Source organism: Taudactylus pleione, unplaced genomic scaffold (assembly GCF_031769625.1).
Source record: "Taudactylus pleione unplaced genomic scaffold, aTauple2 ptg000073l, whole genome shotgun sequence".
Lineage (NCBI taxonomy): Eukaryota > Metazoa > Chordata > Amphibia > Anura > Myobatrachidae > Taudactylus > Taudactylus pleione.
The window spans coordinates 1,505,583-1,530,678 of record NW_028284475.1 but is presented as its reverse complement, the minus strand read 5'-3'; the positions used below and the strand labels follow the sequence as shown (position 1 = coordinate 1,530,678).

Below are 25,096 nucleotides of genomic sequence, written 5' to 3'. Positions count from 1 at the left end.
CAGACGGCGTGGCGATGATCGCTTCAAACTGAATCATTGTCTCCCTAGGCAACCGCCCACCGATGTGGGATCAATGGTATTTGTTTTCTATATAAAAGTCATTGCAATTGTTTAGGGTGGGAAGTGATTTTCTCATGCACACCTCACTTCCTCACGTCTGACGGAGACGTCGCTGCTTCAGTTTGGCACCAGCTGCAGCTGATCTCAGTGTTGCAGATGTATGGATGCAAACATAACGATAAGGATAATAATAATAATAATATGAACAGCTGGAACTTTCTCTATTCACAGACTGCCAAAATATTTCTTCAGGGAACAAAGGCGGAAGCAGCACATTCCCGGAGCCTCCGAAGGCGGCTTACAGTGGATCTGGCTGCGGCCTGGTGAGGGAAGGGTTATCCCAATCATCCGGTACAATGCTTATCACGGAACATAGCGATATATGGAGGAAATGGAGCATTACCTAGCAGCTAGCACTGGTATTTCCTTTAGGCCCACGTCACAAAGACTGGACCCAGAGAGGCAGCGGAGAGGCCCGTGCACCTTGCTGACCTTAGATGAGGGAGTCAGGAAGTTGGGCCTATTGGGCCTGGAAAAGGATGAGCTCATGGAGAGCGCGGGATCAGCAGGATACATGGGAATTATTTGTAGTCTTCCGTCAGGGGGGCTTTCCACCTTCTGTTCACCTTTAATTTATTGGCCTGTGTACACCCTCCTGCGACTTTTACTTTTTTTTTCCTATTTATGCTATAGGATCAGGCTGAGAGAGCATTTCCATGGCATTGGGATACAAGCGTATGCCGCACTTACAGCAGCTCCGAGCTCGCAGACCCGCCTGGCTGCCTGCACAAATCCTGAGTCCGGGGCGAGATGGGGACGAGCTGATGTGCCCTTGCTGGCGTTCCACAACGTTGCAGCGACACTTCGCTCCGCTCGCTCCTAACCGAATCAAACTCTGCCTAATGATGCATAGACATGGCCGGGAAGCACAGGGGGACGTTAGAAAAGAAAAAGCTGCGCACTTAGTAAAAGTTGCAGGAAGGCACAAAGGAAAGGATTACATTAAAATAATGTGAAGGTGGAAAAATTACTATCCAGGTTCCCACACTGTAAGGGGCCCATTGATGAATAATCGCATTTGCAATGCATTCTGGGCACGATACTAGCGCCCATGATCACAGTGCAACATGCGATGATAGCGCCGGCATATATCAGATAGCACATGCAGGCACAGAGGGGAGCCCGTCTCCCTGTACCAGACTCCTGCACATGCGTGGTCTAAAGCTGCATACACACAACGATTTTTTGAACGATCATCGTTTAACGATAATCGTTTGAAAAAATCGTTCACTTTCTGAGTCAAACGATGAACGATTATCGTTCACGCGCGTTCACGTTTGTAGTTTAGTCAGACTTGTCAACTCAACGATTTTCATTAAGGGAATATGCAAAAATCGTTTGTAGTTCACAAAAATCGTTCATTACACTTTAAAAAATCTGACAGATAATCGTTCATAAAATCGTTGGTAACAAAATCGTTGTGTGTGTGTATGCAGCTTAACTCTCCCTGTATTATTATTATCATTTATTTATATGGCGCCACAAGGGTTCCGCGGCACCTTACACGGTACATAAACAAATGTGCACACAAAAGACAAGTACAAAGACAAATGAGCACACAAAAAAAACAGTTATTAACAGTACAACCAACACAGGACAGATATATGAATAATACATTGCTGCATAACACTTAGATAAGCAGCATGGTATCCGCAACCAAGGGTTGGGTGCTGTTCTAAATTAAAGTAGGAGTAAGTGAGGGAGAAGCACATGAGGGAAGAGGGCCCTGCTCGTGAGAGCTTACATTCTAAAGGGGAGGGGGCAGACAAACAGGGGTGACCCAGATGGGCTGGATTGTGAGGAAGGAACATGGAGTAGTGGGTTAGGATGAGAGCTGGAAAGCTTTGAGGAAGAAAGGGGTCTTGAGAGCCCATTTCAAGGTTAGGAGCCAGGAAGCAAAGTTAACATGGAATTTTGAGTTAAGGCCATGGGGACGAGGAAAGGCAGCTACTCGGGGAAGTTGGAAAAGGCGACTGATATGAGCATTGAATGCAAATAATGAAGTGGAGAGTTCCTGTACCAGACTCCTGCCCATGCGTGGTCTAACTCTCCCTGTACCAGACTCCTGCCCATGCGTGGTCTAACTCTCCCTGTACCAGACAACTGCCCATGCGTGGTCTAACTCTCCCTGTACCAGACTCCTGCCCATGCGTGGTCTAACTCTTCCTGTACCAGACTCCTGCCCATGCGTGGTCTAACTCTCCCTGTACCAGACTCCTGCCCATGCGTGGTCTAACTCTCCCTGTACCAGACTCCTGCCCATGCGTGGTCTAACTCTCCCTGTACTAGACTCCTGCACATGCGTGGTCTAACTCTCCCTGTTCCAGACTCCTGCCCATGTGTGGTCTAACTCTCCCTGTACCAGACTCCTGCCCATGCGTGGTCTAACTCTCCCTGTACCAGACTCCTGCCCATGCGTGGTCTAACTCTTCCTGTACCAGACTCCTGCCCATGCGTGGTCTAACTCTTCCTGTACCAGACTCCTGCCCATGTGTGGTCTAACTCTCCCTGTACCAGACTCCTGCCCATGCGTGGTCTAACTCTCCCTGTACCAGACTCCTGCACATGCGTGGTCTAACTCTTCCTGTACCAGACTCCTGCCCATGCGTGGTCTAACTCTTCCTGTACCAGACTCCTGCACATGCGTGGTCTAACTCTTCCTGTACCAGACTCCTGCCCATGCGTGGTCTAACTCTCCCTGTACCAGACTCCTGCCCATGCGTGGTCTAACTCTCCCTGTACCAGACTCCTGCCCATGCGTGGTCTAACTCTCCCTGTACCAGACTCCTGCCCATGCGTGGTCTAACTCTCCCTGTACCAGACTCCTGCCCATGCGTGGTCTAACTCTCCCTGTTCCAGACTCCTGCACATGCGTGGTCTAACTCTCCCTGTACCAGACTCCTGCCCATGCGTGGTCTAACTCTCCCTGTACCAGACTCCTGCTCATGCGTGGTCTAACTCTCCCTGTACCAGACTCCTGCACATGCGTGGTCTAACTCTCCCTGTACCAGACTCCTGCCCATGCGTGGTCTAACTCTCCTTGTAAATTCTATGAAGCGTAGCCCATAGGCTGCAGCAGCACAACGCATCTTTAGATGGCGCTAGCCAAGCTCCAGAATGCTTCGGTAAATCCGATGGCATGGCATCCACCATAGAAACATGGGTTGCGGCTGTCGGAAATGAAGGAATCCCATCAGCTATCGGGGATATATTTACGGGTATCCCCCAAAAACTGTAAAATATATGAGAAATAGGCCAATATGGCAACACAGACCAGCAACAATAACAGTTAATTGAGGCACGGAGATGAATTACTCGCCATGACGTCGTTCCTCCCATACAGGTTTAATTAACAAACAAAACAAAAAAAGAGATCTTATTGCATTAGGAAATATGTGCCTGTCTCCTACATACAGGAACGGGAGCCAAGTGGTGATGTAGCCTATCCATTCATCAGCCCAGCTATCCGATAAGCTGCATTCACATGTCTACAAATAAAGGAACCTGCGTTACCACTGAGCGGTGAGGGGATTAAGCTCCTTACATGTCCCCGGTCATACCTGGAAGTATCCTCCAATTACAGAGAGGTCTGATTACACAATTGCGCTGCCTGTACCGCCATGGCCATATCATATTATCGTGTCTGATATCAGTTCTCTGTTACCCGCTCGTTATGGCTGTAACACAGCAGCTGCTTGGGAAAGTCCCCCTATTTATCAATAAAAATGTGGGTCAAACCCTGAAAATAAACATTTCTTATCGCTGCGTATCGCAACAAATGTTTTTTTTTGGGGGGTGTTATTTACTAAAGATCTCTTGTCGGGACAGCAGCACCCATTAGAAGCAAAGATTTTGGCAGTGAAGAGTATGGATGGCCATCGACCATCGAGAGTTAGCAATCATTGATGGTTAACTGACAATGGGCGATTTTTTTTCCCCATTGATGGCAGAGAGCCAATTGTTCTCCACCATCGATGATGAGTGGGAAACAAATTTTTTTTTGTTTGCTTGTTTTTAGAAGAACCTTGCCCCTAAGCCCCACCCCTGTTTTTAATTGGTCTGCGGCCCTCCATGCCCCCAGCAGCTGTGGCCATTGAGGGGTGCAAACCATCGATAGTTCACCATAGATAGTTTTTGTGCCATCAATGGTAATTACTAATGGAACCATTAATGGACACCCCACCAATGGCCATTCCCTAGTGAAGAGATAGCTAGCACTTTTCTGACACTGCACATGAGGCCACGTACACGCAGTATAATAACATTTCCAAAATGGCCGCGCTGAAGGAAGGAAGCTGCAAGAGAGGAATCAGAATGTAAGAGCCCAGAATGTAAGAGTCCAGAATGTAAGAGCCCAGAATGTAAGAGCCCAAAATGTAAGAGCCCAGAATGTAAGAGCCCAGAATGTAAGAGCCCAGAATGTAAGAGCTCAGAATGTAAGAGCTCAGAATGTAAGAGCCCAGAATGTAAGAGCTCAGAATTTAGAATGTAAGAGTCCAGAATGTAAGAGCTCAGAATGTAAGAGCCCAGAATGTAAGAGCCCAGAATGTAAGAGCCCAGAATGTAAGAGCCCAGAATGTAAGAGCCCAGAATGTAAGAGCTCAGAATGTAAGAGCTCAGAATGTAAGAGCTCAGAATGTAAGAGCCCAGAATGTAAGAGCTCAGAATTTAGAATGTAAGAGCACAGAATGTAAGAGCCCAGAATGTAAGAGCCCAGAATGTAAGAGCTCAGAATGTAAGAGCCCAGAATGTAAGAGCCCAGAATGTAAGAGCCCAGAATGTAAGAGCTCAAAATGTAAGAGCCCAGAATGTAAGAGCCCAGAATGTAAGAGCTCAGAATGTAAGAGCTCAGAATTTAGAATGTAAGAAAGTGTTGGCTAACCTTGACACTCCAGCTGTTGTGGAACTATATATCCCAGCATGCCCTGCCACAGTTTTAGCATGCCCTAATAGCAAAACTGTAGCAGTGCATGCTGGGTTATGTAGTTCCATAACAGCTGGAGTGTCAAGGTTAGCCAACACTGATGTAAGAGCTCAGAATGTAAGAGTTAAGAATGTAAGAGCTTAGAGCTTAGAATGTAAGAGCCCAGAATGTAAGAGCTCATAATGTAAGAGCCCAGAATGTAAGAGCCCAGAATGTAAGAGCCCCCAGAATGTAAGAGCCCCCAGAAAGTAAGAGCCCCCAGAATGTAAGAGCCCCCAGAATGTAAGAACCCAGAATGTAAGAGCCCAGAATGTAAGAGCCCAGAATGTAAGAGCCCAGAATGTAAGAACCCAGAATGTAAGAACCCAGAATGTAAGAGCTTAGAGCTTAGAATGTAAGAGCCCAGAATGTAAGAGCCCAGAATGTAAGAGCCCAGAATGTAAGAGCCCAGAATGTAAGAGCCCAGAATGTAAGAGCCCAGAATGTAAGAGCCCAGAATGTAAGAGTTCAGAATGTAAGAGCTTAGAGCTTAGAATGTAAGAGCCCAGAATGTAAGAGCCCAGAAAGTAAGAGCCCAGAAAGTAAGAGCCCAGAAAGTAAGAGCCCAGAAAGTAAGAGCCCAGAATGTAAGAGCCCAGAATGTAAGAGCCCAGAATGTAAGAGCCCAGAATGTAAGAGCCCAGAATGTAAGAGCCCAGAATGTAAGAGTTCAGAATGTAAGAGCTTAGAATGTAAGAGCTCATAATATAAGAGCCCAGAATGTAAGAGCCCAGAATGTAAGAGCTTAGAATGTAAGAGCCCAGAATGTAAGAGCTCATAATGTAAGAGCTCATAATGTAAGAGCCCCGAATGTAAGAGCCCCGAATGTAAGAGCCCCGAATGTAAGAGCCCAGAATGTAAGAGCCCAGAATGTAAGAGCCCAGAATGTAAGAGCCCCGAATGTAAGAGCCCCGAATGTAAGAGCCCCGAATGTAAGAGCCCAGAATGGAAGAGCCCAGAATGTAAGAGCCAAGAATGTAAGAGCTCAGAATGTAAGGGCTCAGAGTTTAGAATGTAAGAGCTCAGAATGTAAGAGCTCAGAATGTAAGAGTTCAGAATGTAAGAGTTCAGAATGTAAGAGTTCAGAATGTAAGAGTTCAGAATGTAAGAGCCCAGAATGTAAGAGCCAAGAATGTAAGAGCTCAGAATGTAAGGGCTCAGAGTTTAGAATGTAAGAGCTCAGAATGTAAGAGCTCAGAATGTAAGAGTTCAGAATGTAAGAGTTCAGAATGTAAGAGCTTAGAATGTAAGAGCTCAGAATGTAAGAGCTTAGAATGTAAGAGCTAAGAGCTTAGAATGTAAGAGCTTAGAATGTAATAGCTAAGAGCTTAGAATGTAAGAGCTAAGAGCTTAGAATGTAAGAGCTAAGAGCTTAGAATGTAAGAGCTTAGAATGTAAGAGCTAAGAGTTCAGAATGTAAGAGCCCAGAATGTAAGAGCCCAGAATGTAAGAAGCCCAGAATGTAAGAGCCCAGAATGTAAGAGCCCAGAATGTAAGAGCCCAGAATGTAAGAGCCCAGAATGTAAGAGTTCAGAAAGTAAGAGCTCAGAATGTAAGAGCCCAGAATGTAAGAGCCCAGAATGTAAGAGCCCAGAATGTAAGAGTTCAGAATGTAAGAGCCCAGAATGTAAGAGCCCAGAATGTAAGAGCCCAGAATGTAAGAGCCCAGAATGTAAGAGCTTAGAATGTAATTGCTTAGAATGTAAGAGTTCAGAATGTAAGGGCTTAGAGCTTAGAATGTAAGAGCCCAGAATGTAAGAGCCCAGAATGTAAGAGCTCAGAATGTAAGGGCTCAGAGCTTAGAATGTAAGAGCTCAGAATGTAAGAGCTCAGAATGTAAGAGCTCAGAATGTAAGAGCTCAGAATGTAAGAGCTTAGAATGTAAGAGCTAAGAGCTTAGAATGTAAGAGCTTAGAATGTAAGAGCTAAGAGCTTAGAATGTAAGAGCTCAGAATGTAAGAGCTTAGAATGTAAGAGCTTAGAATGTAAGAGCTTAGAATGTAAGAGCTAAGAGCTTAGAATGTAAGAGCTTAGAATGTAAGAGCTTAGAATGTAAGAGCTCAGAATGTAAGAGCTCAGAATGTAAGAGCTCAGAATGTAAGAGCTCAGAATGTAAGAGCTCAGAATGTAAGAGCTTAGAATGTAAGAGCTTAGAATGTAAGAGCTTAGAATGTAAGAGCTTAGAATGTAAGAGCTAAGAGCTTAGAATGTAAGAGCTTAGAATGTAAGAGCTAAGAGCTTAGAATGTAAGAGCTCAGAATGTAAGAGCTTAGAATGTAAGAGCTTAGAATGTAAGAGCTAAGAGCTTAGAATGTAAGAGCTTAGAATGTAAGAGCTTAGAATGTAAGAGCTTAGAATGTAAGAGCTTAGAATGTAAGAGCTTAGAATGTAAGAGCTAAGAGCTCAGAATGTAAGAGCTCAGAATGTAAGAGCTTAGAATGTAAGAGCTTAGAATGTAAGAGCTAAGAGTTCAGAATGTAAGAGCCCAGAATGTAAGAGCCCAGAATGTAAGAGCCCAGAATGTAAGAGCCCAGAATGTAAGAGTTCAGAATGTAAGAGCCCAGAATGTAAGAGCCCAGAATGTAAGAGCCCAGAATGTAAGAGCCCAGAATGTAAGAGCCCAGAATGTAAGAGCCCAGAATGTAAGAGCCCAGAATGTAAGAGCCCAGAATGTAAGAGCCCAGAATGTAAGAGCCCAGAATGTAAGAGCCCAGAATGTAAGAGCTTAGAATGTAATTGCTTAGAATGTAAGAGTTCAGAATGTAAGGGCTTAGAGCTTAGAATGTAAGAGCCCAGAATGTAAGAGCCCAGAATGTAAGAGCTCAGAATGTAAGGGCTCAGAGTTTAGAATGTAAGAGCTTAGAATGTAAGAGCTTAGAATGTAAGAGCTTAGAATGTAAGAGCTAAGAGCTTAGAATGTAAGAGCTTAGAATGTAAGAGCTTAGAATGTAAGAGCTTAGAATGTAAGAGCTAAGAGCTTAGAATGTAAGAGCTAAGAGCTTAGAATGTAAGAGCTAAGAGCTTAGAATGTAAGAGCTCAGAATGTAAGAGCTTAGAATGTAAGAGCTAAGAGCTTAGAATGTAAGAGCTCAGAATGTAAGAGCTCAGAATGTAAGAGCTTAGAATGTAAGAGCTTAGAATGTAAGAGCTCAGAATGTAAGAGCTCAGAGTTTAGAATGTAAGAGCTCAGAATGTAAGAGCTTAGAGTTTAGAATGTAAGAGCTCAGAATGTAAGAGCTAAGGGCGCCATTCAGAGCCGGACGCAATTAGCGCTCGCTCGTCCAGAAAATAGGGGTGGCTATTCAAATCAACCGTTCGCTCTTTGCGGTCTGTTCACGCCTCTAGGTCTGAACGAGCGAACAAAACTTGTGGTCATTTTTTAAAAAAATACGCCCCCTGGCCGCTCGCATCCTACGTCATGTCCGCTATTTATTAGATTAATCGAGTACATCGACCAGGGTATGAACTGCTCGCTATTCTTGGGGTTGGTTTTTGCTACCACAATTTTGCGAGCAGTTCTGGCTATAAAATAACCCAGTGCCGTGGTCAATGACGCTGCTGTTTTAATTATGCACACCCATAAAACGCCCGTTTTGATCTTTAAGCACGCCAGCGTTCGGATCTCCACTCCCCGTTTTCAAGCACTCCCCGTTTTCAAGCACCACATACGCCTACTCCTGTCACTCAAATTATCAGGCATTTGCTATTTTGCGAGCACATGAATTTCGACTGCACTGACTGGTTCGCGCATGCGTATAACGATCCGTACGCATGCGCAGTTGGGCAAACATCGCTCGGAGCGAACGAGCGGCCGCTTACGAGCGGCTCTGAATCAGGCCCTAAGAGCTCAGAATGTAAGAGCCCAGAATGTAAGAGCCCAGAATGTAAGAGCTCAGAATGTAAGAGCTCAGAATGTAAGAGCTCAGACTGTAAGAGCTTAGAATGAAATTGCTTAGAATGTAAGAGCTTAGAATGTAAGAGCTTAGAATGTAAGAGCTTAGAGCTTAGAATGTAAGAGCCCAGAATGTAAGAGCCCAGAATGGAAGAGCCCAGAGTTTGGAATGTAAGAGCTTAGAATGTAAGAGCTTAGAATGTAAGAGCCCAGAATGTAAGAGCTTAGAATGTAAGAGCTTAGAATGTAAGAGCCCAGAATGTAAGAGCCCAGAATGTAAGAGCCCAGAATGTAAGAGCCCAGAATGTAAGAGCCCAGAATGTAAGAGCTCAGAGTTTGGAATGTAAGAGCTTAGAATGTAAGAGCTCAGAATGTAAGAGCTCAGAATGTAAGAGCTCAGAATGTAAGAGCTCAGAATGTAAGAGCTCAGAATGTAAGAGCTCAGAATGTAAGAGCTCAGAATGTAAGAGCTCAGAGTTCAGAATGTAAGAGCTTAGAATGTAAGAGCTCAGAATGTAAGAGTTCAGAATGTAAGAGCTCAGACTGTAAGAGCTCAGAATGTAAGAGCTCAGAATGTAAGAGTTCAAAATGTAAGAGCTCAGAATGTAAGAGCTCAGAATGTAAGAGCTCAGAATGTAAGAGCTTAAAATGTAAGAGCTAAGAGCTTAGAATGTAAGAGCTTAGAATGTAAGAGCTCAGAATGTAAGAGCTTAGAATGTAAGAGCTTAGAATGTAAGAGCTTAGAATGTAAGAGCTTAGAATGTAAGAGCTAAGAGCTCAGAATGTAAGAGCCCAGAATGTAAGAGCTTAGAGTTTAGAATGTAAGAGCTCAGAATGTAAGAGCTAAGAGCTTAGAATGGTCGAGCTTAGAATGGTCGAGCTTAGAATGTAAGGGCCCAGAATGTAAGAGCCCAGAATGTAAGAGCTCAGAGCTTAGAATGTAAGAGTTCAGAATGTAAGAGCTCAGAGCTTAGAATGTAAGAGCCCAGAATGTAAGAGCTCAGAGTTTGGAATGTAAGAGCTTAGAATGTAAGAGCTTAGAATGTAAGAGCTTAGAATGTAAGAGCTTAGAATGTAAGAGCCCAGAATGTAAGAGCCCAGAATGTAAGAGCCCAGAATGTAAGAGCCCAGAATGTAAGAGCCCAGAATGTAAGAGCCCAGAATGTAAGAGCCCAGAATGTAAGAGCCCAGAATGTAAGAGCCCAGAGTTTGGAATGTAAGAGCCCAGAATGTAAGAGCCCAGAATGTAAGAGCCCAGAGTTTGGAATGTAAGAGCCCAGAATGTAAGAGCCCAGAGTTTGGAATGTAAGAGCTTAGAATGTAAGAGCTTAGAATGTAAGAGCTTAGAATGTAAGAGCTCAGAATGTAAAAGCTCAGAATGTAAGAGTTTAGAATGTAAGAGCTCAGAATGTAAGAGCTCAGAATGTAAGAGCCCAGAATGTAAGAGCTCAGAATGTAAGAGCTAAGGGCCTGATTCAGAGCCGGACGCTCTGACCAGAGCGCTCACTCTGAATCAGGGCCCTCCTCCATGAAAATGGAGCGGCCTCCTGGCCGCTCACATAGCTGTGTTGTAACCACCCACAGCATATGCGAGCGGCCATGAGCAGTGGGGAACATCGACCCGCTTGCGAGCGTTCTGCTGCTCGCGAGCGGTTCTGAATGACCCCCTAAGGGCTTAGAATGTAAGAGCTTAGAATGTAAGAGCTAAGAGCTTAGAATGTAAGAGCTCACAATGTAAGAGCTTAGAATGTAAGAGCTCAGAATGTAAGAGCTCAGAATGTAAGAGCTCAGACTGTAAGAGCTTAGAATGAAATTGCTTAGAATGTAAGAGCTTAGAATGTAAGAGCTTAGAATGTAAGAGCTTAGAGCTTAGAATGTAAGAGCCCAGAATGTAAGAGCCCAGAATGGAAGAGCCCAGAGTTTGGAATGTAAGAGCTTAGAATGTAAGAGCTTAGAATGTAAGAGCCCAGAATGTAAGAGCTTAGAATGTAAGAGCTTAGAATGTAAGATCCCAGAATGTAAGAGCCCAGAATGTAAGAGCCCAGAATGTAAGAGCCCAGAATGTAAGAGCCCAGAATGTAAGAGCCCAGAATGTAAGAGCTCAGAGTTTGGAATGTAAGAGCTTAGAATGTAAGAGCTCAGAATGTAAGAGCTCAGAATGTAAGAGCTCAGAATGTAAGAGCTCAGAATGTAAGAGCTCAGAATGTAAGAGCTCAGAATGTAAGAGCTCAGAATGTAAGAGCTCAGAGTTCAGAATGTAAGAGCTTAGAATGTAAGAGCTCAGAATGTAAGAGTTCAGAATGTAAGAGCTCAGACTGTAAGAGCTCAGAATGTAAGAGCTCAGAATGTAAGAGCTTAAAATGTAAGAGCTAAGAGCTTAGAATGTAAGAGCTTAGAATGTAAGAGCTCAGAATGTAAGAGCTTAGAATGTAAGAGCTTAGAATGTAAGAGCTTAGAATGTAAGAGCTTAGAATGTAAGAGCTAAGAGCTCAGAATGTAAGAGCCCAGAATGTAAGAGCTTAGAGTTTAGAATGTAAGAGCTCAGAATGTAAGAGCTAAGAGCTTAGAATGGTCGAGCTTAGAATGGTCGAGCTTAGAATGTAAGGGCCCAGAATGTAAGAGCCCAGAATGTAAGAGCTCAGAGCTTAGAATGTAAGAGTTCAGAATGTAAGAGCTCAGAGCTTAGAATGTAAGAGCCCAGAATGTAAGAGCTCAGAGTTTGGAATGTAAGAGCTTAGAATGTAAGAGCTTAGAATGTAAGAGCTTAGAATGTAAGAGCTTAGAATGTAAGAGCCCAGAATGTAAGAGCCCAGAATGTAAGAGCCCAGAATGTAAGAGCCCAGAATGTAAGAGCCCAGAATGTAAGAGCCCAGAATGTAAGAGCCCAGAATGTAAGAGCCCAGAGTTTGGAATGTAAGAGCCCAGAATGTAAGAGCCCAGAATGTAAGAGCCCAGAGTTTGGAATGTAAGAGCCCAGAATGTAAGAGCCCAGAGTTTGGAATGTAAGAGCTTAGAATGTAAGAGCTTAGAATGTAAGAGCTTAGAATGTAAGAGCTCAGAATGTAAAAGCTCAGAATGTAAGAGTTTAGAATGTAAGAGCTCAGAATGTAAGAGCTCAGAATGTAAGAGCCCAGAATGTAAGAGCTCAGAATGTAAGAGCTAAGGGCCTGATTCAGAGCCGGACGCTCTGACCAGAGCGCTCACTCTGAATCAGGGCCCTCCTCCATGAAAATGGAGCGGCCTCCTGGCCGCTCACATAGCTGTGTTGTAACCACCCACAGCATATGCGAGCGGCCATGAGCAGTGGGGAACATCGACCCGCTTGCGAGCGTTCTGCTGCTCGCGAGCGGTTCTGAATGACCCCCTAAGGGCTTAGAATGTAAGAGCTTAGAATGTAAGAGCTAAGAGCTTAGAATGTAAGAGCTCACAATGTAAGAGCTTAGAATGTAAGAGCTAAGAGCTTAGAATGTAAGTGCTCAGAATGTAAGAGCTTAGAATGTAAGAGCTAAGAGCTCAGAATGTAAGTGCTCAGAATGTAAGAGCTTAGAGTTTAGAATGTAAGAGCTCAGAATGTAAGAGCTTAGAGTTTAGAATGTAAGAGCTCAGAATGTAAGAGCTAAGAGCTTAGAATGTAAGAGCCCAGAATGTAAGAGCCCAGAATGTAAGAGCCCAGAATGTAAGAGCCAGAATGTAAGAGCCCAGAATGTAAGAGCCCAGAATGTAAGAGCCCAGAATGTAAGAGCCCAGAATGTAAGAGCCCAGAATGTAAGAGCCCAGAATGTAAGAGCCCAGAATGTAAGAGCTTTTTGACAGAATGACCCTATAAATGACTAGATTACAAGTTCTTGCGTCCAGGGTATTTCATTATATCACTGGACTGTGAGCTCCAGGTGAGAGAGAATGATGACCAAGTATATTACTAGATTGTAAGCTCCTGTGCCCTAGGTGTGCCATTATATCACTGTGTTGTAAGCTCTTTGACATATCTTCAGGTACAGGTCTAGATTGCTGTCATCATATGGCAGAATAATACGTTATAGCACTAGACTGTGTGCCTGATTCAGCAGGGCATGCAAGTGCACTTAGAATCGCAGATTCCCGATTATCGGGAATCTGCGTTTGCCCTGGACCCATTCTGCTAGTGTAGCAGAATTGGTCCTGCGTAGACGCATGCAGGCCCTTGAATGCATTAGCCTGATTGACCAGCAGAGGCATTTAAGGGGCGTTGCAGGGTTGGCCGGTGTTCCCGGAAACGGGGTCGTGTCCGCTCCGTTTTCTGGGAGTGGTCAGTCCAGGATCTGCGTTGATCAACGCAGTGTCCTGGGCTCGCAAGCCGGCCAGTCTGAGTAAGCCGTGGCTTATACAGCTGGCCGGAGGCCCAGCACGGTCCACCATCTCGACCATCGAACACCGATGGTCGTGAAGGTGATCCTCCGTCGCAGTGCTGCGATCACAAATGCAGCAGGGGGTGTCATACAGGGGGTGTCATACACCCCCTGCTGCGTTTGCATAATAGCAAGGATCGCAATTGCAAATCTGCCTGTATGCCTACATCATATATCTATAGCCTGCGTGCCTACATCATATATCTATAGCCTGCGTGCCTACATCATATATCTATAGCCTGCGTGCCTACATCATATATCTATAGCCTGCGTGCCTACATCATATATCTATAGCCTGCGTGCAGCTCTGCAGTTGCGTTCCTTGCTATTATGCAAATAATGCCGTTGCAGCACAACATAAGGACGCCCACTTTACCTTACACACATTCATAATACTTCGCAAGACTGCGAAAACATCGGTAACATCCAGTACCATCGGAGCCTCACGCACACTTGCTCAAGATCAGACCTTACTCAGAAATTGCAAATCTTTCGGTACGCAGCGAGAGCGCAAACTGCGTAGGGCATCGCAGTGGATAATATATACACGATCCTCCAACGGCGTTCAAATGCACTGCGCCAAATGGCATTAGCTGTCACACTCTGCGATGGGTCTGCGTAGTCACTGCGATAGCAGTCCTGATCGCAGTGACTGGTGCACGCAGCACTGTGATGCATTCACATGCGCTGTACGTGACAATCGCTCGTCTGCGTACGCTGTTGCAGTTGCGATCCAAACTGAACCAGGCCCTATATTCAAAGGCCACTTGGGTTGATGTATCCCATTATACGACTAGATTGTTAGCTCCTTGGAATAGTGCCCCATTATATTACCAGACTGTAAGTTATCTATGTCAGAACTATTGCTATACTGACACAGGATACCTCATTATACCACTGCATAACGTGGCTTGGGAGAGGGTCTTCCATTGCATCAGCAGGGTCTCCATTTAGATTACTAGATTGCAAGCTCTTTGGAACAGCTCCCTTATATGGTAAAATCATTGGTTCTCTGTCACCCAATACGCTCTAATTTCTTGGGACAAGTGTCTCTCAATATACCACTAGTCTGCAAACAAATTCACAACGCAGTCTCCCATTGAACCAGTAGATTGCAAGCTCCTTGGTGCAGAGGGCCTGATTCAGCTACGGACACAATGGCAATTGTGGACGCAGATTGAGCGTTTGTTACCCATCGCGCATGTGTATAAGCCGCATTGCGTGTGTGCAACGATCTCATTGACATTACGGCCGCACAATGGAATCCATCGCAAAGTGAGTGACAGGCTGTCAGCGTTTGGGGGGGGGAGGGGGATAACGGGGGTGGTCAGAAAAACGCTGTGTCCATTTAAAAACGCAGTTTCAATGGCGTGTATAAAAGTGCATGGCGGGCGCTTCGGATGAGAACTTTCTACTGGAACAGGAGTCCATCTCACGCGCTGCGCCCTGGTCATTCGCAGCGACCACTAAGATGCAAACCGTTTGGTCTCTGTCCACCTAACGTTAAACTAGCATACGGATTAAACGACGGCCACGTGGACAGGCCCTTAATGTGTTTATCAAGTGGACGCTGTAAAACCGCTGCTCAGATATCCAGTATGCAGGCGGGGTCCCCTGGGGCACTAATATTTGCCCTGCGGTTGTGTCTGCGTTTTATTATTGCGATGCCAGAAATATCTGTAAACCCCAGTAGCCGTTCTCTTCCTTTGTAACTCTGTATAAAAGCAGTTCTAGTGGGGTAAAGGCAGCCAGGCGCCACCTCTCACCTGTGTGTGATGAAGGTCATGGCTCTAAACTACAACTCCCACCATGCACTGCAGCTCTGCAAGCCTTACAGCTAACACCTGCCGAGAAGTATCATGTTGCGTTAGCAAATATGTACATTTGGGTAACTATTCCTTAAGCAGCATTCCCTAAGTATGGGCGTCCCCCAGACCAACAGGAGGAGACTATGTATTAGTAGCAATAAATTAAGGCCAGCTCATGACAACACATATAGAAACACAGGACCTCAGTCAAAATGCCAGCGCTCGCTCTGAATGAGGGCGGCCGCTTCCTTTTTAAAATCCGGCCTCCTGGCCGCTCGCCCACGGCTTTAGCGAGCGGCCAGGTTGATGGTTGCGATGGTCAAGACCATAGCGACCATCGGGCTTGCGACAAGACCCTTGTGGTAGGGTCTCGTCTGCGGCAAGCCACAGTGAGCTTTCGGCTCTAATACAGCCGGAAGCTCACCACTGATATCACTCGTGTTGTCAGTGGGGCCGCCCCCACACGGCAGGCGTTCCTTCCGGAACGCCTCCGTTTGGCAAGCCACCCCCCCACCCCGCCTACAAAACGGGGCGAGCTATCAATCTCCATCGACAGCCGCCCCTTTTGTAGTGAGCCCCGGAGCGAGCGGGTCTGAATGAGACCCACAGTCCGGCCGTTAGGATAAAGCGATACACAGTGGAACAGTGACCCAGTGCTTATCGTGGCACGACAGTTTCCAATTGCCAAGACATGGGCTCAGGAACGTATACGCCGATTGTAAATTAGGTTTATACTGATACTTGTTAATTATACAGGCTCCAACTTTTTATCCAATGCTACCTTCAACTTGTGTCATCCATCACCAACCATACCCCACCCTCCAGACCATCCGAGGCATAAGCGCGCCTCTGCCTGAATGTTCACTGCTGTGGCACTTTCTGTTCGCAGAACCAAAACCTCAGGGGCAACAGGGAAACACAAGAGCAGCATGGTGCAGTATTGGCCCCGTCTGGGTTCCTAAGCTCCACCCCCCTAGCCCCCAGCACCTTTCGGGCGGCTATGGGAAATAGCCTGCTTGTTTGAACGGTGTGGTGCAAGTGACCTGCAGCCAAGCCCATATATTTAACAAGATCCTTTATTATCCAAATACTTATTATAACATTACTGCATACATTAGAGACCTCGCTTTTTTTCTGTGTATTAGCAATCTATTGCAATGGCGGAATAATCGCCGACAGCCGTAAAATCCATACAGATATTCTGCTGTGGAACACCAAATCTCCATCTTGCACGGAATGCTGGGACATGTAGTTCCACAACCACAGGAGAGCGACTGCTTTAACTGAACCAGTCAGAGCATGGTCTGAGGCACCCAGTGTACCCTCCAGCAGCGACAGGGTGTAGAGGCAGACGGTTTCACCGGCAGCAAAAGCAGTTCCGCCTTCCGGGGCCCAACCACCAGATCTAAGTGGCTTCTCACCATTGTGTCCCACAACAATAGATGGCAGCCAGTAACACGACTCTGCCCTATTCATGTCTTATACCCAACACCTGAGTAATAGCCAGAGAGGTATGTGCCAGGGCCCATCTCCAACCACTCATGTCATCACGTCCAACACTAGCTCACTGCACAGGATTAGGTCTAGCGTTTATCTTGTCCGCTGATCTGATAATTGGGCAATTAGCCTAGGTCAGAATTTCCCAGCCCCGAGTGCCCGAAACAGACCCAAACATGCCCCATAGGGAAAACCTGCTGAAGTCGGTCTTCGCTTCATCTCATTTTCCCTTATGAGGCATGAATAGGATATAGGACCTTATTCAGAGTCGGTCGCGAGCGCCGATGCGCTCGTAACCGACTCGATGGTTAGGCCTGCGCACGCGCAGCGGCCACACTGCGCGTGCGCAAGCCCCGGAGCGTCAGAGAAACTCTGTCGCTCCGGAGCTCGCTACCAAAGGGGCAGCTGTCGATGTTGATCTGCAGATATGCGCATTCTGGGCCGGACTGAGAGTTGCGCACAAGCCGGGCCGCACTGTGCGCTCGGAAATAAATGCGGCTCTTTGCCTGTATTTAGGGGTCAGACGCATCTGTGCGGCTGCACCGCCCCTATCCATCCGCTTGTGGATGTAGTCGCCATCACTATTAGCAATATTATATATGCTGCAGCGGAGAGCTACACCTCACCCGCAAGTGGGCATGTGACTGAGAGGCGTACAACCGGCGTCAGACTGGGGCATGAAAGGCCCCCAAGGCAATGCTGTGGTAGGAGCCCAAGCTTAAGGGGTGTGGCCAGCCATAAGGGGTGTGGCCAGCCACCACAGAGGGACTTAGCCAATAATTAAAGAGGACGTGTAAAGAACAATACCCCTTTATAAAGGAGGGCACAGGGGTGGTGTCAGGACAATCCACGTTGATTGGCAGGAGGGCTATTCTTGGTGTAGTTACCATAGAAACAAACCAAGCATCCAAGTTCATCACATGAACCTTCTCTGCCAAGTTACTGACCCCTAGAAAAGTGAGTGGGGGCCCCAGGGATTCTCCCGTACACCTGTGGACCAGTCCGACCCTATATACATCTCTGAAGCGCCCGTAGTAGGCTGGGCTACGGAGAATGCGCAGTGTGAAATATCCGCAAGGGTCTGCAAAACGGACTCACCTGCAAACCCTGTTGTGCATTTTTTTTAATGGAACGTATAGACTGACGGGGGCAGTAACTAATACACAGCGCATCTCATACAAGGGATTACCTGAGGAACAACAAGGTCATTGGACTATCATGGATACTGGCACGGCACTTGGCAAATGATGGAGCTAGCCCTCTTTATGGTATCATCACCGTAGGATTATCACGTAATAAAACGAGACAGAAGCAGCATTAGACGCGGCGCAGGGCTGGTGCAGGACGGTCGCCTGCGCTTATCATCTGACAGAACCTCTCAACTTTGTACAGCCATCCCCTCGCCAATACGTGCCACTTATCAGTCAGGAGGCGACACTCACACCCTGAGCACAAATACTGAAAGTCATGTACAGCTTAAGAGTCTCCAAACTGCTCTTAATGATTAATCTGGCATTCTTACATCCACAAATCAGTAGATCACTTCAGTGGCGCCCATAGCGGGACAACACATAGCCCAGCCCTGGCACATGCAGCAAAACTGGCCAGGAAGAGTCTATCTCTCCGAATCCACCCTGATAAACACCAGCTCCCCGTCTAATCTCCAGTCCATAGCAACTAGGAGATACCGGAGTTCTTGGATCACGCAGCCGTCATGGGAAGGGCGTGTAACATGTGAATCAGCTGGTTTAGTGACCTTTATTTAGACAGTGCCATCATATTACGCAGCGCTTTACAGATAATAATATTCACCGGTCACATCTGTACCTCTGGAGCTTACACTCCATGTTTGACGCATACAGGAACACAATACTGGGACGGAATGGCCATCTGGCATATAAAGGCCAGGGCGAGTCGCTCTGACTCCCAGGCTCAATGGCATCTCATCATAATATATAGGTGGTGAATGCGTCAGTGATAAGACTACACTATGTAGACAAAAGTGATTGGACACCCCCGCACATGTGGAATGGTGCGCTCCTGCAGCAAACACGTGTTCGTGAAGAGGTATAGAGATGTTCTCGGTAACTCTGGGCCTGATTCAGAGCCGCTCGCTCTGAATCAGGGCCGGGATTTTTTTTTTCTGGAGCGGCCTCTTGGCCGCTTGCATAGCTGTGGGTGACCACATGGTCAAGACCATTGCGACCATCAGGCTTGCGACAAGACCCTTGTGGTAGGGTCTCGCTGCCGCAAGCCCTAGAGTGCTTTTGGCTCTAACAGAGCCGGAAGCTCTCCACTGACAGCACTTGTGATGTCAGTGGAGCCGCCCCCAAACGGCAGGCGTTCTCATGGGAACGCCTCCGTTTGGGCTCGCCCCCTTTGGTGCAAGACCCGGAGCGACTGAGTGCCCGTCGCTAGCCGGGTCTCGCGCATGCGCACGACGGAGCTGGCTCCGTCGTGCGCATGCGCTGTGGGCCACCATCGACCCGGTTGCGAGTGCTCAGCGCTTGCGACCGGGTCTGAATCAGGCCCTCTGTGCTCCCTACATTGTGGCACTTCTACGGAAACAACTAATGTGTTTATCAGGATGACAATGGCACCGGTCATGTTTCCAGGGCAACGCTGGACTGGTATACAGATAATACAGTAACCCGGATGGACTGGCCAGATCTTAGCCCCAATGAGAACCTCTGGGATGAAGTGGAGTATCGGGTGCGCTCTAGGCTGACTCACCCTTCCTCAGTGTCACGGTCGGTCACTGTACTATAGGCGGAATGGTAACACATACCGCCTGCTGCTGTCCAGGGACTTGTGGACAGTATGGCAGTAATCACTGCACGTGGTGGACCTACAAAGTCCTGACGGAGACCTCCTGACAATAAAGCTGGGTACGCACCTATACAATCACACATGCCATGCGACGGTTCCATTGCCAATGCTCCCGTTCGGAATCGCCGATCACAGTCCCGATACGCGCGTACACACATACCATCCAACGTACGAACTTCGATCCCCCACTGCCGAAATATCGCAAGGAAATGATTGTACCAGCGTACACATGTTCCCGATATCAGGCTGCGCTCAGTGGGTGTACCTAAAAGTAACATAATGGGCAGGGAGGGGGTGCGAATATGAGACCAAAACTAGCCTACGTGACCATTTTCAGAGCTATTACCTCCATTGGTTTCTGAACTAGCTACAGTAATTTTAGGACAGAATGTTCTTTTATCTTTGCCGCTTAAGGTAAAAGGACGTATGCTTGTGTGCACTATCCAATGCAGTACTAAACAGCCCAGCAAGTTGGGGAACTACACTCTCCAGCAAGCCAAGCCTTGCAGTATAGGTGGTGGGGTAAAGGTAAATAAACGGTGAATATGTACATGAAGAGGAACACACAGTGGACCTTATTCAGAGTCGGTCGCGAGCGCCGATGCGCCCATAACCGACTCGATGGTGAGGCCTACGCACGCGCAGCGGCCGCACTGTGCGTGCGCAAGCCCCGGAGTGACATTCCGGAGCTAGTTACCAAAGGGGCGGCTGTCGATGTTCATCAACAGCTGCCCCCGTTTGGTTGGCGGGACGGGGGGTGTTTTCCAAAACGGAGGCATTCCTTTACGATCGCCTACCGTTTTATGGGCGGCCGCACTGACATCAGTGATGTCAGTGGGGAGCTTCCTGCTCCATTAGAGAAAGCTCCCTGGGGCTTACGAGTGCCCAGACCCTACCATAGGGTCTAGTCGTAAGCCCCAAAGGTTGCGATGGTGATCACCATCGCAACCATCAACCTGGTGGATCGGTTGGTAACCCACAGCTTAACGATCGACAAGAAGGCGGCCGTTCAGGATGCAAGCGGCCACTCTGATTCAGTACGACCGCCTCTGAATGAGGGCCAGATTGCTTCCTGAGTGTAATAATGCACGCCCAGAGACGCAGCCCCAGGTTAGGTGTACAATCATCAGAACGGTCGCAAGAATGGTGGAAGGGGCATACACACGGCACTTTCGGTACGACCAGGCCCTGTCGAATCGGATGAAAATTAAACTGCACAGAAGATGCGATCCTCCTATTCCACCAGTTTTCATCCGGCAAAACAGGACGGAACGTGTGTACACACTCTCTCCATATCCAACGAACGGCTCGGAATCGAAAGAACGGCCAGACGGTTGTATAGGTGTGTACCCGGCGGAAGCCTGTACGTTATAGAGCCTTGTGTGTACCAAGCACCCAAATGAGGCCATACAGATAATAAAAGAGTATAATAAATAAAAGTCTATGGGGAGCGTGAATAAGCCATTAACCTCAAGTTATCCGAGGATAGCTATCCCCCTTCAATTTCAGCCGTACACCTATTGCACAGGAACCTACCAGACACCCGGAACTCCACAATGAAATGCTGAGACATGGGAACGTCAGGTAATATAGCATGAACAATAGCACGACGCACATTAAGGACCTGTTACACAGCAAACAATGACTGCAGGGCTGTGGGAGACCTGTGCTCTCTGTTTATTGATGTACCTGCAGCCGGTTCTTAAAGGGCCAGCTCACACTACCCAGGTACTCCCCCTGCTGGTCAGTGACAGAGTGCACACTGCTAGTTAGTGCTTTGTACACCTGTTCTCTCCCTTTTATTTATATATTCTGCACCCGATTACCCCTGCCATCTCTGCTGGTAGGCCGCTCCATAAACACAGAAAATTACACCACTGAACAGATTAGGAAATGTGCCTACAGGTGACCTTAGAACTGTCCTAGTCATCTACAGGTAAGATAGGTATAGATCTGCATGAGGGCTGTATAACGCATGGGGTGTATCTGATAAGTCAGGTTCTCGTGGTAATAAATACCACAGCATCTTGCTTAGTGACTTAAAGCTCAAACGTAATCACCAGTTAGTGAGAGAAATTCCAGAAGCGGCCGCAGCGTCTGAATGGTGACCCCGTGCGCCAGCTACGATGGCACGGGTCAGACTGGCAGAAAGACATATAGAGGCTGCATACACAAAGCATGACTTCTTCACTTTTTCCCAGGCTGCGGATCGCTACCTGGGGGCTCTCTGGCCGGTGTGGAACCACAAATCACTGGCTGGCAGGGCATGCTGGCACTTGTAGTTGCAGGAAAGCTGGCCAGCTACAGGTTGTAAAATGACAGGATTAGTGCAAAACCTGACAATGGAACTTCCTGAATCCTCCCTGTCATTTCTCTTTATAACTCCAGTTATTATCCCAGTCACCGCTGTGCTGCAAGAGTTTGTGGCTTAAAGTTGTACGCCATTCTAACCATATAGAAACTCACCTACTTTCTCATATCATCTCCTGAGGGCGTGTGATCCCTCTGGCTGTGGCAGATGTCTCGCTGTCCTGTAATTTACAGCAATTAAATCCCAGGTCTCTGTATGTGGAACGCAGTCACCCGGCATTACTCATCTTCTTGTTCTGTGAGCCCCTCTCTCTCACTCTCTGCCCTCCGAGTCTCATCCAAACGTATGTCTTCCAGCTGCTGTCTCTCTCCACTTTCTCCCTCTGCAGTCAGTAATCTGGGAACAGTGAGTGAGGGACTATCTTAGCTGCTGGTCTCCGCCACCCTCCCTTCCCTCGACCCCTCCCTCGCTGTGTAATCACCCCCCTCCGCCTCCTCCTCCTCCTCCTCCTCCCCAGGTTGAAGAAATAAGTCAACTCAATGCTTTGATTCAACTCCTGAAAGTCTTCATCCCCCGGAAAGCTTGATCAGAGAATAAAACAACTGTTTACATTGATATATACTTTCTTTTCTTGCACTTATGCAGGTGGAAATGTTTTGCATTATCGCTTCGCATTAGATTGTAAGTTCTTGGGGCCAGGGACCTCATGAAATCCAGATATGCATTGCAAATTATGGCTATATATCTATCACACTCAATGGAATACTTTAAAACTGAAGCAATACATGCCCCATATGACATCTAGTAAATGATCTGAAATTGGCAAAAATTATCATATGGGGCATATTAATATATGTGAAAGATAAAGAAACATTCTAAGTATAGAGTGCAAGCAGCGCCCTCTTGTATCTTTGCCTGTTATCACCCAGCTTTATATTATTACTGTGCCTGTCCCTAATTGTAAAACGCTGGGGAGGGTGCTGGCACCGTATAAATGTTACTGGGTGAGTAGCTACAAAGAGGACTGTTCTCAGTTGTGTTTTGTCTCCCCCTAGTGGCCACAAGCTCAGTAAACAGCCCAGGCTCAGCTTTTTCACTATGGCATCCCAAACGTAAGGCAGGAATATTTGTAAATGTTCCATCCGTTGAGTGCAGCTTTCTAGTGGGCAGAGCGGAGTTTATAATGGGCACAAATACCAGGACGCTGAAGAGACGTAAGAGTTACACAGAGCTCCCTTTCCGATGCCAAAAGCAGTAAAACATTTATTAGGAGCCAGTTCCTGCCAATCCTGCTGAGCCAGGCGTAGAGTGAGGAGGGGAAACAGCAGAGTAAATGATTCACATTGTCAGAAAACTATTGCCCGCCTCCATATTACTTTTTATTATTTTTTTGGAAAGTTTCTAATATTCTTCTGAGCTCTTCAGGCATGTGGTTGTATCATCAGAGAGCTTTTCAGGTTCTATGTATTGTACGCAGAGAGCAACAGTGTCACATCCCAGGGGACAAAAAATAAACACCTGTCTGATTATGTAAATACATGAATGAAAGGCACAAGAGATAGCTAAAAAGCTCATAAGCTGGATATATGATCATTGTTCAATATATATAAACTTTGCCCCATAATGTATCAGTTTTACAAGGGCCCATCATCACCTGATATACTCTGTGCTGCTGGGGACACTGCTCCTCCCACTATATAACTCTCAGTTTGTGGTTTCCTGCTGCCCCGATTCCCCTCCTCACATCATGTCACTGCCCCTGTCACATGCAGCCCTGTCCTCACTAACACATCACTCATCTCCTGATATACTCTGTGCTGCCGGGGACCCTGCTCCTACCACTATATAACTCTCAGTCTGTGGCATCCTGCTGCCCCGATTCCGCTCCTCACATGCAGCCCTATCCTCACTAACACATCACTCATCTCCTGATATACTCTGTGCTGCTGGGGACCCTGCTCCTCCCACTATATAACTCTCAGCTTGTGGCTTCCTGCTGCCTCCATTCCCCTCCTCACATCATGTCACTGCCCCTGTCACATGCAGCCCTGTCCTCACTGACACATCACTCATCTCCTGATATACTCTGTGCTGCCGGGGACCCTGCTCCTACCACTATATAACTCTCAGTCTGTGGCATCCTGCTGCCCCGATTCCGCTCCTCACATGCAGCCCTGTCCTCACTGACATCACTCATCTCCTGACATACTCTGTGCTGCTGGGGACCCTGCTCCTTCCACTATATAACTCTCAGTCTGTGGCTTCCTGCTTCCTCCATTCCCCTCCTCACATCATGTCATTGCCCCTGTCACATGCAGCCCTGTCCTCACTGACACATCACTCATCTCCTGATATACTCTGTGCTGCTGGGGACCCTGCTTCCATTGAACAGACAATATATCTATAATACATCGCCAGGTGTGTACAGTGGATACGTCTGTGAATTACGTCATTCACAGACATATCCGATCTGCAGTGCAGCACAGCAGATATATCTGATAGATCTATAGGTCATCTGCTGGGGTGTACGGACGACCTACCGACGGCCCGTACACATGCTGCTGTACCAGTCGATGATTGACAGCTCAACTGGACAGGCGATTTAAAAACCTACCCATGAGCGGTCAAGCCCGACACATCGGCCAGACGAATTGGTAAACGTGTATACACTTACCAATCGTCAGATATGACGGCCGATCCATCATCCTAGTGTGTACCCAACTTAAGTCAAACAACTTGCACTGTAGTGTACTTAGTAAAAGTTACGCTCGGCTCAGGGGCACTTTAAGCCTCTATGTGGAGATCATGGAGAAAAGTACGAGTGACCCAACACAAACATCTGCGGGCTCCTACTGTATACAGACCTCATTGTCTCATTACACGGGAGCAGCAGTTCTGTCACCCACCACAAATTCCTGCAGCTTCCCCCGCAGGACGTGACATTATCTGCAGCAAATGACAAGCGGCCACTTACCTGGGTGTCTCAGATAAAGGGATCATGATATGTAATGTGATAGGCAGGAGATGGGGCCATTACCTGCAGACAGGAAAAAAGACTATTGCAGGCTTATAAAGGGTGTGGGGGGGGGTCAAACACATGCCCGCCTGCCTGTAAAACCGTACAAGGTGCAGGTAGTCAGGTACACAGACCAGCCGACAGTCACCGCACTAGAGAAGCGCCTGTGACCGGCTGCTTGCAGACATACAGAACGCTGCTTCCTTCTGTGCTTGGGCCTAGAATATGCTCATGTTATTATATTATTAGCGTACAGCTGACGCGGTATTAGAGAA

The 25,096-nt window shown here is 47.1% G+C and overlaps 1 protein-coding gene across 1 annotated transcript in view; it reads right to left on the bottom strand.

Annotated features, from left to right (window-relative positions):
- The window catches only part of ARHGEF2 (Rho/Rac guanine nucleotide exchange factor 2), a 174,993-nt gene extending 152,796 nt beyond the window's left edge, over positions 1–22,197 (bottom strand). Inside the window, exon 1 of the mRNA XM_088467547.1 lies at positions 21,961–22,197. The gene's annotated coding sequence lies outside the window, so the exon portion shown is untranslated. The remainder of the gene's footprint in view (positions 1–21,960) is intronic.
- Positions 22,198–25,096: the final 2,899 nt, after the last annotated feature.